This window comes from Lissotriton vulgaris, chromosome 10 (genome assembly GCF_964263255.1).
Source record: "Lissotriton vulgaris chromosome 10, aLisVul1.2, whole genome shotgun sequence".
Lineage (NCBI taxonomy): Eukaryota > Metazoa > Chordata > Amphibia > Caudata > Salamandridae > Lissotriton > Lissotriton vulgaris.
This window is the reverse complement of record NC_141698.1, coordinates 825,325,840-825,339,497: the sequence shown is the minus strand read 5'-3', so window position 1 is coordinate 825,339,497 and position 13,658 is coordinate 825,325,840.

Below are 13,658 nucleotides of genomic sequence, written 5' to 3'. Positions count from 1 at the left end.
CGGATGTTGAGTGTGTGTATATGTCCAGGTACGATGTATCACGTTCAAACATTGGCACAGCCACAAGCATTAGGACTTCGGGGTTGTGGTAGAGTATATTAGTCTAGTGATCTTTGCATTGTGACTGCTTTATCTTGTTTGTCACAACAAGAGTTGGAGTAGCATCATTTAAGCAGGACATTGGTTTGGGGACGTTTGCATGTTCATTATTGGTAAACTGAACATAGGGCACACACATCATGCTGACGTGGTGTGCCTTTATATTCTATCTTGATGCACACATTGCTCCACATTTGAATTTCCACCCAGGGATATAATGCACAATACCTGACAATGGTTACCTGCATTATAGGGTATATATGTGCTATCAGAGGGACATCTTTGTTGTTAGGTGTGAGTGATGGTTTTCAATAAGTGTTTCTGTGTCAACGGAAGTTGAGTGTGTGTATATGTCCAGGTACGATGTATCACCTTCAAACATTGGCACAGCCACAAGCATTAGGACTTCGGGGTTGTGGTAGAGTATATTAGTCTAGTGATCTTTGCATTGTGACTGCTTTATCTTGTTTGTTACAACAAGAGTTGGAGTAGCATCATTTAAGAAGGGCATTGGTTTGGGGACTCATAGGAAAGTGTATTGTGTCTACGTGGCCAGATTTGACAGCCACATGTGCGACATGATTGTGGTTTTTACATGTTGTGGCACATGCGATATGTCAATACTTCAGGCATATGAAAGGATCTAGATAATTGAATGCACACCTTACATTGTACTTAAAATGTTTTACATGGGCAAAGGCTGTTATTTTCAATTCACCTTGTCGACACAAAGGTGGCTTCAATGCTTTGGGATTTGTGGTTGGGTCAGTGTAGACAGTAGGAGAATGTGGTTCTAATGTTACAGATATCTCAGCTATTAGTTGTGTGACACTGGTAGATGATACAGCTGCAAAGTCTGCTTTCTGTTTTGTCAAGATGTTGCAGCACTCAGTGGAGTTTAGATGGTAGCTTTCTCTGAAGAAAATTGCCATAATGGTAATGCTAGGCACTATCAAGTCAAATTACTCTTCATAAAATGATTAGGGGTGGGCGGAATTTGCATAGTCGTGCTACGCAAAGCTCAGCGAAATGGTAAAAAGACTCAGCGAGCACGCAGAGTTCTGCAAACATGTGGAATTGCTTGTTCCGCCCGTTCGCGATGCTTCTTTCCTGTTCGCGAATGCTGTTTGCGTGCTCGGGGGAAATATCTTGCGAACATGCATTTTGAAAGCGCGAACAAGCAAACAATCTTGAGAAGCCGCGAATTGCTGAATTTTTACCCAAATTTTGCAAAATCCGCAAGCGGAACGGAATTTACCGCCCAGGCCTAAAAATTATATAGATCTGTCAGTGCTTGCTCCTCCAATGCACCTTCAAGGCCCCTCATGTGGTACATCTCAAGATAAACATTTTCAGCGTGACACTGCACTGCGACACTCTCATTCATGGTGCAGTTTAGGAGTTCAGGTGGACCTTCAGCGTTTGCTCCCAGCAGTGGTGATAAGGGTATTGATTTAGGAAGGAAGTAGTGTATGGGTTTCTGTGAGACATACTGTTAGGTGTACATTAGTGTTATGTTGCCATGACATGTGGCACTTAAAGCAGTGGTGAGCTCACCATACAAATATTTCTGTACAAATATCTATGTGCCTATGCCCATTTGCATTCCTACCTATATGTTGGGCCTGTCCCTGTATTACCAGTACACACTGGAGATACCTGATGCTGACATTCCCTCATTCCTCCTGCACAACATGGTACAGGACACTTTCACATTACTGCACCTTCGCTTTGTGGTCACTTCCATGTGTAGGACAGAGGTCTTCAAAATGGAGAGGGAGGTCCCCTGCCGGGGAGTCCTTAAAGGATATCAGGGGGTGCACCAGTCTCTAGCCAAGAGAGACATCATGTTTTCTTTTTAATGTTAGGAGAATGAGCAGCAGTAAGCCAGCCTTAATGGACTGTCACTGACAACTTTGGTCATTTATTTCCTGACTGGGAGTTACTGTGAAAAGGGGTAACAGAGCTTCAATTATTCCAATCCTCCTGTATTGTATTGAACTATATGCTCTTTGGTGTGCTAGGAAAACATTAACAACATATTTGAAGCCATTATGAAATGGTGTCAGAATTTTACACATGCAGCGTTGGACTTCCTTCATGGGGATGTTCATCATTTTATCTTCAGCATCAGCATTGAGTTATGGCATTTTGTTTGTCCCTTTGGGAGATAAAGTAACAACAGTCATCAGCAATAGCAGAGTCCTTGTTTACCCCTGTTTAGATATTGCCAATTTCGATGAATAGTTGTGCAAGAATTGAGGGGGGCGATGATTTATTAATTTTTACAGGGGGGAAGCAGCAATGATAATTTCAATGGCCACTGGTGTATGGATAGGTGTGTCACTTACCGGCGGTGAAATCAGCAACAGTTCTGGTTTTGCTGGTCATCAAGTAGGTACAAAAATGGTATGACGTGCAGGATGGGCTCCATGACTACACGGGAACTGTGGAAGCGTGTTGTAGTGAGTTTTGGCCTTATGAGCCTCACCTTCCACCAGCTCTGATGAGGTGGTTGGACCGACACAGCCGGTGCATCGGAAACTCACATCGTAATAGGACAGGCAGTTCCAGGGCTGGACTGCGATCAGATCTACTCCATTTGTCCTTTCAGAAAAAGTTACGGTCGGAATTTCCAGTCAGAATCAGAAGAACCGCGTCGATCGGTAAGCCATGCATTGGAGTGCTATAAAAACAACATTGATCCCATGCAATATAGAATATCACAGACAAATAAATACAGACACAGTGGATTCTGTACTTGACTGACTTATCCAGCCGGATAGAGATCAGAGTGTATTTACTTATATCAAAAGATAAAGGCAAAATATCCTTCAACAAACTCACGTAGTGGGGCACAAGCCTGTACCTCATTTAAACACAAAAACACTTTAGTACAATCAAAGTGAAAAGAAAAGAAAAAGGGCTTTTAGGCAATAAAGCTCAAGTTGTTCTACAAATCACAGTGTGAACAAGTATTTTCATTTGTGCCTTTACAGTCAATAATAGTACAATATATGCACACAGTATATAAGGCACGTCAATTGGTCGACGGTGTTTCGATCCCACTATTAGATCAAAGGGATCATCATCAGGACATTCAAGTACATGCCTAATAATTGTAAGCCTCCAAAAACCTAAAAGGGGGAGTGGAAAAGGAAAATATCAAGGCATTATAAACAGGGCAACTGTGCATGAGCTTCAATTCGTGAAAATAAGTGCTAATTCGTGTCAAGTGGCAGTGATTAACACGAAAGCCAAAAGATTGCGGTATTGTCAGAGGTAGTTCGACATGTGCACATAGTGACTAACACTGGTTCATGTTAGTAAGAACCTGATATTGCGAAAAAGGTTGACTAAAAATTGGTCATTCCACGTGAGCGGGGAATCATCGTGCTGTTAGGTTTACCAGAATCAAAGGGCTGTTTATATAGTTATTTAAATTACGGCAACCACTAGGCAATTTCAGGGTGATCATGCCGTGCTGGTCAAGGAGTCAACAGGTGTAGAAAAGACGAGTAATGGACGCGTGAATTAACGACGCAGTGAATTAAAAAAGCGGCGCATTGGGAAGGCTCACCATAAAGTTTCAAGGGGGGTATTCAAGGGGATACGGTCACCTAAAGTATTAAGGAGGAACAGTCAGATTTGCGTGAGGAGAATCAGTTAAGCCCCATTAAAGTAGGCGCAGAAGGACGCTTACCCAAATCGGGACGGGCCAGGCAGCGTCGGGGATCCGATCGTGTGCAGGTTGTGAAGGTACCTGGGGTGGGCACAGAAGAGGGTGTTGGATTAAAGCATAAAACGGAAGGGTGGGGTGGGTTATGAGAATCAATTGGACGGGGGTGGCTTACCGGTTTAGTCAGTATCGCTTCCCGCTCGATAGTGGGTTCTGCAGTTTGCTGCTGCTGAGGTTGAGGCGTGGCAGGTTTATTATTGGTGCAGATAAATTAATGGAAATGGAAGAGGGGTTAAGTCTCAGGTCGGTGGATAGGGATTATGGCGGCCATATTGGAACGTGGAATTGCAGATTATTAAAAATCAAGCAAAGTGGGGGGTGCCCGTGCAGTGAATAGTGGTGGTGACTAGTGATATTAATTATATTGTGAAAGGATTCCAAAAGGGGCACAGCAGCACTAAGAGTCCTAAGTATTGCTACTCCACATATTCCTAAATAGTGCAATACAGTCAGAAATATTTAAGGTGCATTGGAGTGCATCATAATACTGCGGTCAAAACCACTGCTTCCTAAACCAGATCAGTCGGACAGAACGACTCCATCAAGCCCACAGCGGCTTACCGAGGACATTGTCATAAGTTCTAGAATGTTTTTTAAATGTAATTAACATGGACAGGAGGACATGCACTTTATGGTTATTGATTGATCATGTGATCGCAATTAATTCATGAATTGCGATTTGTAGATTCACAGAAATTTCAAAAACATATTTTAAGCATGTCCATCCCTCTACTTTCATTAATTACATCAGTGTGAACATATTTATAAGTATATATATAGCACCCTATATCTGTTTTTCAATAAAGTTACTGGGTTTATGGGTTACGCAACTTTCCAAATGTATGCACTTGAATCGTGAATCCGCTCGATGACACACCCAAACCTTGCTTTTTGCTTTGGTACATTAGGACCCCATTTTTTTTTATCACTGAAGCCAATTACTTCTTTGCATTTTCCTTACCTTACCCTTTTTTGTACCTTGTTTACTTTTTGTTGGAAAAAAAACAGAAAAAATTGCCGAAAAAACCTTAAAAAATGGTTTCTTTTAGGACCACTCTCCGGTCAAACAAATAGCTAACTCTGTGTTTTTAATGTGTCAGTGACTGCATCAGTGTAAGACTGAGTGTGTCAGTGGCTGTATCAGTATGTGCATGGGTGTGTCAGTGGTTGTATTGGTGTGTGCATGAATGTATCTGAGTGTTGCTGGATGTGTCAGTAGCTGTATCAGTGTGTGCCTGGGTGGATAAGTGGCTCTATCAGTGTGTGAGTGGGTGTGTTATTTGGTGTATGAGTGTGTGCCTGGGTGTATCAGTGGGAGCCTGGGTATCTCAATGACTATATGGGTGTGTGCCTGGATGTGTCAGTGTCTGTAACAATGTGTGACTGAGTGTGTTAGTATCTGTATTAGTGTGTGCCTGGCTGTGTGAGTGGCTGTATGAGTATGTGTATGTGGGTATTTGAGAGGCTGTATCAGTGTTTGGTTGAATGTATGAGTGGCTGTATCAATATATGACTGGGTGTGCCATTGACGGTATGAGTACATGCTGGAAGTATCAGTTTCTGTATCGGAGTGTTGCTGGGAATGTTCGTTGCTGTATTGGTGTTTGCCTGGGAGTGTCTGTGGCTATATCGGTGTGAGTGCCTTGGTGGTAAGCATGGGCGAATTTTGCGGATCTCGCGTTCGCGAATTTTGCGGATTTGCGAACTCGCAATCCGCAAAATCCGCGAATTCCCGCGAATTTGCGGATTTTTTTTTTTTGTGTTTGCCCGTGTTTCTGCCAGTTCGCGAGGGTTTTTACAATTTCGCAATTTGCGAACTTACCTGTCGGGTCGCAAGTTTTGCGAACTTGTTGTTTCTACGTGTCCAGCCTGTTTGGGACACTCTTCTTCATCACTGCCACTCTCTGTCACCACTGCCACTCTCTGTCTACTCATGCCACCCTCTGGCCCACCCATGCCACCCTCTGTTTCATCACCACACCCTCTGGTTGTCCAGTGTACATTATTTTCGGCAAAGCAAAGCACACCTTCCCTGCCTCAAGTGACCTGAATTAATTTGGGGCTGATTAATGTGTCACAGAATATTTTTTTAGCTGGCACCTGCTTCCTTAGTGCGCCCTGATTAGTGATCTTTTGCACTTGCTAAGTGCTTTCATTGTTGCAAAATTAGTTACAACACCTGCCCTGCCCCAACTGACAATAATGAATTAGGGGCTGATTAATGGATTTTAACTTCCAGCCTGGCTCCTGCTTGTCTCCCTTAGCTGTAATTCAGGACCTTTGTGGCATATGTGTAACTATTCTGAGGTTCAGAGCAGGGTCACATAATAGTTGCAACTGGCAACTGAACTCTGGAGGGGCCCCTCAGGAAGCACTACAGGAAATGGCTACTAATGATGAGCCTGAACTTTTGAACCTGGCAAGTAGTTTCAGTTTTGCTAAGATCGTATTTCTGCAATTTAGCACTTATTCGCGGGGCGCGAAGTTGTACTGGGAAGCCGCGAACTCACGCGAACAGTGCGAGCAGTGCGAGCAAAATCCGCTGCTCGCGGATTTGCGGATTTTGCGGGAGATTCGCGAATCTCGCGGATTGCGAATTTCCCGAAAATCCGCAAAATCCGCGAGCGAAACGGATTTTCCGCCCATACCTACTTGGTGGGTCAGTGTCTGTAACAATGTGTGTCTGGGTGTGTTAGTGTTTGTATTAGTGTATCTCTGGGTGTCTCTGTGACTGTATCAGTATGTGCGTGGGTATTGGAGAGACTGTATTAGTGTTTGGAAGAATATCTCAGTGGCTCTATCGTTATGTGACTGGGTGTGTCATTGACTGCATGAGTATGTGCCTAGATGTATCAGTTTCTGTATCAGAGTGTGGCTGGGTTTGTCAGTAGCTATATGAGTGTATGAATGGGTATGTCATTGTCTGTATCAGTGTGTGTACATGTATTTGAGAGGCTGTATGGGTGTTTGGCTGGGTGTGTAAGTGAGTGTATAAGTGTTTGTCTTGGTGTGTCAGTTGGTGTATAGCTAGGTGTGTCAGTGGCACTATTGGTGTTTGCCTGGGTGTGTCAGTGTCCGTACCAATGTGTGCCTGGGTGTGCTAGTGTCTGTATTAGTGTGTGGCTGGGTGTGTCAGTGGTTGTATCAGTATGTGTATGGGTGTTTGAGAGGCTGTATTAGTGTTTGGCTGAATGTGTGAGTGGCTGTATCAATATGTGGGAGGGTGTGTTATTGGATGTGTGAGTGTGTGCCTGGGTGTGTCAGTCTCTTAGGGCCAGATGTAGGTAATTTCTATTTACCAATTCCTAAATACCGAATTTGACCGATTCTGTAATTAAGAATCGGTAAATAGGCCTGGAGGCCCATAGGAATGAATGGGAAGGTATTCCTTATTACCGATTCGGTAAATACCGAATCAGTAATAGGGGGAGCATATTCAAGGGTGGCAGGGTGTCACATTGGCACCCTGTTGCACCCCTGAATCGTGCATGTGTGCACATGTGGCGCACATACATGCCTAGCCAGACGCGGCGACTGAGGCTGCTCATGTTTGATGCTCCTGCCATTTACCTTACAGCTGATTAATAGCTTGATTTTAAAAATTTTGTTCGTATAATTCTTGTGTGTAAATTTTAACTGTGTCAGCCTGCACATTTCTATGAGCGCTTCTCACCTGCCTCATATCGCTCCTGGCCCCGTTCCGCCCCGGCATAGTGCCGTTTGTGCGGAGGGCCGCCTTCTCGAGCGCCATTTCCGCCTTCCCGCTACCACTTCCGCCCTGCACCTACACATCGCAGGTTAGCGGTCTAGTGGCTGCAGACTGGGAAACCTATATTTAGCGCGCAAATGTTCTATTCAATTGACAGACGCGGCGACTGAGGCTGCTCATGTTTGATGCTCCTGCCATTTACCTTACAGCTGATTAATAGCTTGATTTTAAAAATGTTGTTCGTATAATTCTTGTGTGTAAATTTTAACTGTGTCAGCCTGCACATTTCTATGAGCGCTTCTCACCTGCCTCATGTCGCTTCTGGCCCCGTTCCGCCCCGGCATAGTGCCGTTTGTGCGGAGGGCCGCCTTCTCGAGCGCCATTTCCGCCTTCCCGCTACCACATCCGCCCTGCACCTACACATCGCAGGTTAGCGGTCTAGTGGCTGCAGACTGGGAAACCTATATTTAGCGCGCAAATGTTCTATTCAATTGACAGACGCGGCGACTGAGGCTGCTCATGTTTGATGCTCCTGCCATTTACCTTACAGCTGATTAATAGCTTGATTTTTAAAATTTTGTTCGTATAATTCTTGTGTGTAAATTTTAACTGTGTCAGCCTGCACATTTCTATGAGCGCTTCTCACCTGCCTCATATCGCTCCTCGCCCCGTTCCACCCCGGCATAGTGCCGTTTGTGCGGAGGGCCGCCTTCTCGAGCGCCATTTCCGCCTTCCCGCTACCACTTCCGCCCTGCACCTACACATCGCAGGTTAGCGGTCTAGTGGCTGCAGACTGGGAAACCTATATTTAGCGCGCAAATGTTCTATTCAATTGACAGACGCGGCAACTGAGGCTGCTCATGTTTGATGCTCCTGCCATTTACCTTACAGCTGATTAATAGCTTGATTTTTAAAATTTTGTTCGTATAATTCTTGTGTGTAAATTTTAACTGTGTCAGCCTGCACATTTCTATGAGCGCTTCTCACCTGCCTCATATCGCTCCTGGCCCCGTTCCGCCCCGGCATAGTGCCGTTTGTGCGGAGGGCCGCCTTCTCGAGCGCCATTTCCGCCTTCCCGCTACCACTTCCGCCCTGCACCTACACATCGCAGGTTAGCGGTCTAGTTCTAGTGGCTCACCTATGATCTATATAAAATGGCAATATGGCGGAAGCGCAGCGGACGAGCGCAGCGGGAGCGCCGACTTCGCGCCGAAGTCGAGCCTAAGTCCAGCCCGTCTGCGCCCGTCCGCGGCCGGTCGCGTCCAGCGGCCACTCACCCTGCCCAAATTTTTATATACTCGTCTGCCGACCTACTTGCTCTTTGGCATGCAGTGCCCTTTTCATCTCGTGCCGCCAGGGCGGCCCAGGAATGCGGCATCTTGGTTCCCCCTGCCTCACCGTGTTCGGGTCCTTCCCCTATTTCCCCTAAAAATGCACCACTGCTCCACTCTCCACCTTTAGCGAGGACGCTTTCCCTGACCATTTTGTATCTTAATACCCGGTCCATGGTGAAAGACCAGTTGGAAATACTCCGGCTGCTAGATGACAGCGCTGTGGACATTTTACTTTTGTCAGAAACTTGGTTAACCGACGACTCCGTTCCTGACATCCTTGCTGCCATCCCCACTGGTTATTACATCCTACAATCCAATCGACCAAAGGGACAAGCTGGTGGTGGAGTTGCAGCCATTATTCGTACAGAACATATTTTCTCCACCTTAGCCTGTACTGTAATCCCCAATACACAACTCCTTGCAATTAAACTTTGTTCTACTAGGTCCTCTCTCACCTATGTCCTTGTGTACAGACCCCCTGTCTATCTGCCCTCCTTTCCACAACAGGTTGGGGCTCTCATCTCCGAATTAATTATCAATAACGCCAAAGTCATTATTATTGGCGATTTCAATTACTGGCCCTCCGACCGGCGGGAAATCCGCCTTTCGGAAGAGTTCTCAGATCTTCTCACAAGTATGAACTGCCGGCAACTCATCTCGACTCCTACCCACTGCAAGGGGCACATTCTGGACCAGGTCTGGACGGCAAACCTTGACATCTCGCCCCCTTTGGTGACTCCTTGCTCCTGGTCAGATCACTATTTTATATCTTTTACTGTTGACTTATCTATTCCCCGCCGTGCCCCCCTACAATGAACGTTTTAGCTCGTAACTGGAAGAAAGTTAATCTACCAGAACTTCACTCCTTATTGGCAGTCACAGCTCCCTTGCTCTCCGGCTCAGCCACTCATCAAGCTTCCACCCTTGAACAATGGCTGTTGTCGGCTTGCAACTCTATAGCCCCATTAAAATCCATAAAAGCTATGCGCCCTCATGACGCTCAGCGATGGTTTCACGGATCAGTTAAAACTCGACAAATTGGCTCTTCGCCAGGCTGAGCGCCGATGGCGCCGCAATTATGATCCCCTTCTCAAGCTTAAATTCGTGAACCTCCTAAAAATCTATAAATCCTCTATTCTCGAGGCTAAAACCACTTATTTCTCCCGTAAAATAATGGAGTCTGCCTCCAAGGCAAAAGATATATTCTCTATTGTTAATGAGCTCTCCCTTCCTGATCGGGTCACTCTCCCCCCGTGCCTACCCAGGATCTTTGTGATGCACTAAACACTTACTTTCAGGATAAAATCGCCACCATCAAATATATTATTCCTCTGCCCCCATCATCCCTCTCTTTTCCGTTACCCCCCAAAAATCCGCAGCATCTGGATACCTTCCCCCCTATTTCTATCACCGAGTTCCAGAGACTCCTGCATAAAGTCAGTTCTGGGTCCCCTATGACTGCTGCCCTCCCCAGATCCTTAAAGAAATCTTCTTGGCCTGCCCTGACCCTGCCTTGACTCTTCTTAACACCTTGTTGGCCACTGGAGTAGTCCCTGACTCCTTCAAACAGGCTGTGGTGCTACCAATTCTAAAAAAAGCCAACGCAGACCCCTTGGTCATGAGTAATTTCAGGCCTATATCCCTTCTCACCTATCTGGGAAAGATTTTGGAAACTCATGTTACTCGCTGTCTGGGCGCATTCATTGAGAGCTCATCCTTTCTGGACCCCCAGCAGGCCGGTTTCCGCCCGCTCCATTCTACTGAGGTGGTCATTGCTTCCGTTATGGACACTCTAAGAACTGGTGCCGACAACAACATTTCTCAAGCCCTCGTCCTGCTGGACCTGTCGGCGGCTTTTGACACGGTCGATCACTCTATACTGATCGACCGTGTCATTAACGCCGGCATCCAGGGCGTGGCTCTTGACTGGATCCGCTCTTTCTTGGACAAGTGGTCCCAAGCTGTACAACTCTCTACTTTCTCTGCTTCCTTCTCTTCTCTCTCCTGCGGAGTCCCTCAGGGCTCAGCATTATCCCCTCTCCTTTTTAATTTATATATGCAGCCCCTCATGGTTTCCCTCCGCAAATCATCTGCAACAATTTTTAATTATGTAGATGATCTGCAGTTGATTTTCCCTATTGATACCTCTTCCTCCTCCCTCACAGACTTTCAATCTACCATGTTAGTCATCTCCGATTGGATGGCTCACAGCCAGCTCAAGCTAAACCCCACAAAGACCGAACTTGTGCTCGTGGGCGGGCCGGCCAATCCTTGGAACGACAGTTTCTGGCCCCACTCACTTGGGGTCCCCCCCGACCTGTCAATTCTGTGAAAAGCCTCGGTGTTGTCATCTCTGGAGATCTATCTATGAAGTCTCAGATCTCGGCGGTTACATCGTCCTGCTTTTTCCACCTGCGCAGGATTCGTAAGATCTGTAGATTTCTCACCAGAGATGCCCTCATCTTAGTCATCCTGGCTCTTGTTATCTCCAGGATTGACTTCGCTAACATCCTATACGTGGGGATCCCCGCTTATCAGTTCCAGAGGCTACAACTGATACAAAATCAGGCCGCTCGCTTAGTATTCCATCAGCCTAAGCACCAGCACGTCTCGCCGCTATTACGGAGTCTTCACTGGCTTCCGGTGGCCAAACGTTGCACCTTTAAACTTGGATGCACTATTTTCAAAGCTCTTTACAATCTTGCACCTGCCTTCATTTCATCCAACCTAAAGCGGTACATACCAACTCGCAATCTACGCTCCTCTGCTGATAATCTCTTATGCATCCCCCAAATTCAACGTAAGAAACACGGTGGTCTCCGTTTTTCTTTCTTAGCCCCCACCTTTTGGAATTCCCTCCCTTCTTCCTTTCGTCACTGTCTCCCCTATGAATGTTTTCGTAGAACACTGAAGACGTTCCTTTTTACAGCTGCATTTGAGTGAAACTCCTGCCCTTGACCGCCGTATCTGTTATGAGCGCCAAGAAACCATTTCGGTGAACGTGCGCGGTATAAGAATTTTTAACATAACATAACATAACATGAACCAGCGCTGACAAAGGTAATTAGTAAAATTCATTACTCCAATAGATGATGCCATACATCTGCATGGAAAGGAAAAAAACACAAATATGAGTTAGTATTACAATTTAGAAAATTGCACAATATACTTGCAATTTTAATAACGCATAACTTCATAATAACAAACAAATTACTACTCATTTCCTATGCTGTAATGATATGTTACATTAAAATAAAACATTTAATTTTCCCTGTTGTTACTGTTTTCAGGTTCTTTACTCATACACCATAGCTGATGTACTGTTGAAAGAATCATCATTGAACAGTGGGGGATATCAATCTAAAAGATAGTAGAAAAAAACTGTACATGATGTCACTGCAATTAAGGAACAGTATGCATTGCAATGACTGCAATTTATTTAAGCGTTTGTTTTACCTACACGTGTCCACTAGTTTGAGAAATTGATGAGACCATTATTATCAGAACTACCAATAGATATATAAGGTACATCAGCACATGGTAAGCCTTATAAAGACATCACCCCTGGCAGGCCGAATGATGTCATAAATACCAATAATGGATTTAGAACAAATACACTATACCGCTTTCACAACTGTAATCCTCCCTATAACGTCACATGTAGAAATAAAAAATAATAATTAGGTAGCTTAAAAAGCAGTTTTTGTTTGAATTTAAGGTTGGTATCATTACATTCTGGCCATCCACTTATACTTTAGAGATAGTGTAGTGACCAGATGTAACAGCAACTCCTTCATGAAATATGATAGCCATAGTCGTGTATGTTCTTACAGAAATAGATATTTGTCCAGCTTTGCAATTTGTAATCTCTGTTTCCATTTTACTTCCACCTGCTCCGCATTATTGTAGCATTAAAATTAGACATTCCCCACTTCTTAATAGACATAATGTTGACAAGAGATCTGATCGACAATTTTAGGCAGGTATTGTTTTGTGTAGCTTGTTTGAACAATCTGTCAAAAGACACAGTTTTGCAAACTGGTAGTGCTAAATAAAGAAATCACCCAAATCTATTTCTGTACTAGACATGAATGAGCATTCTTCACACTCATAGTTCCATGGGTAACTAAGTCCAAATAAACTCATAAATAGATATTTATTCTTCTTCTAATACTCCAAAGTGAACCATTATAAACTCCTGTGTACCCTGTTGAGTGGTTGGAGTAAAGTGTATAGATCCACTACAGATATCTACATGGTCTCAAAGAGGGGAAGCAAAATGTGTTGTAGTCCTATCAGTATGCAAATATTGCAACAAAGCACACAGTGCAGAACACAATTTCTTCTGTGGTTTATGTTCAATTGCACATAGAAGATGAAGCTATTTAAAGAGTACATTTAGAACAACATTTGCATAGCAGTTGACTCCAGAGGGGTTAGACAACTAGTAACCAATACCTAGCTCATTGAGAGTTTTCTTTTGCTTAACACTTTCTATTGTCTCTATTATTTCTTTCCGATAACAACATCACTACACTCCTTTGGAAGCATTCGCTTTGGACAAACGATGTGTTTCTCATACATGGATTACTGTCTTAAATGAGGAGCATAAACACTTCTTAATCGACTGTATTCTTTAAAGCAACTTTGATCAGCACTTAAATTGCTGTCATCAAATCCAACCAAATATAAACCGGACAATGTTCTAACTTGAAATAAGGCTACATATGACATTCTTTCCTTAAACACTGTACTCTCAACATTAACCAGTGCTGAA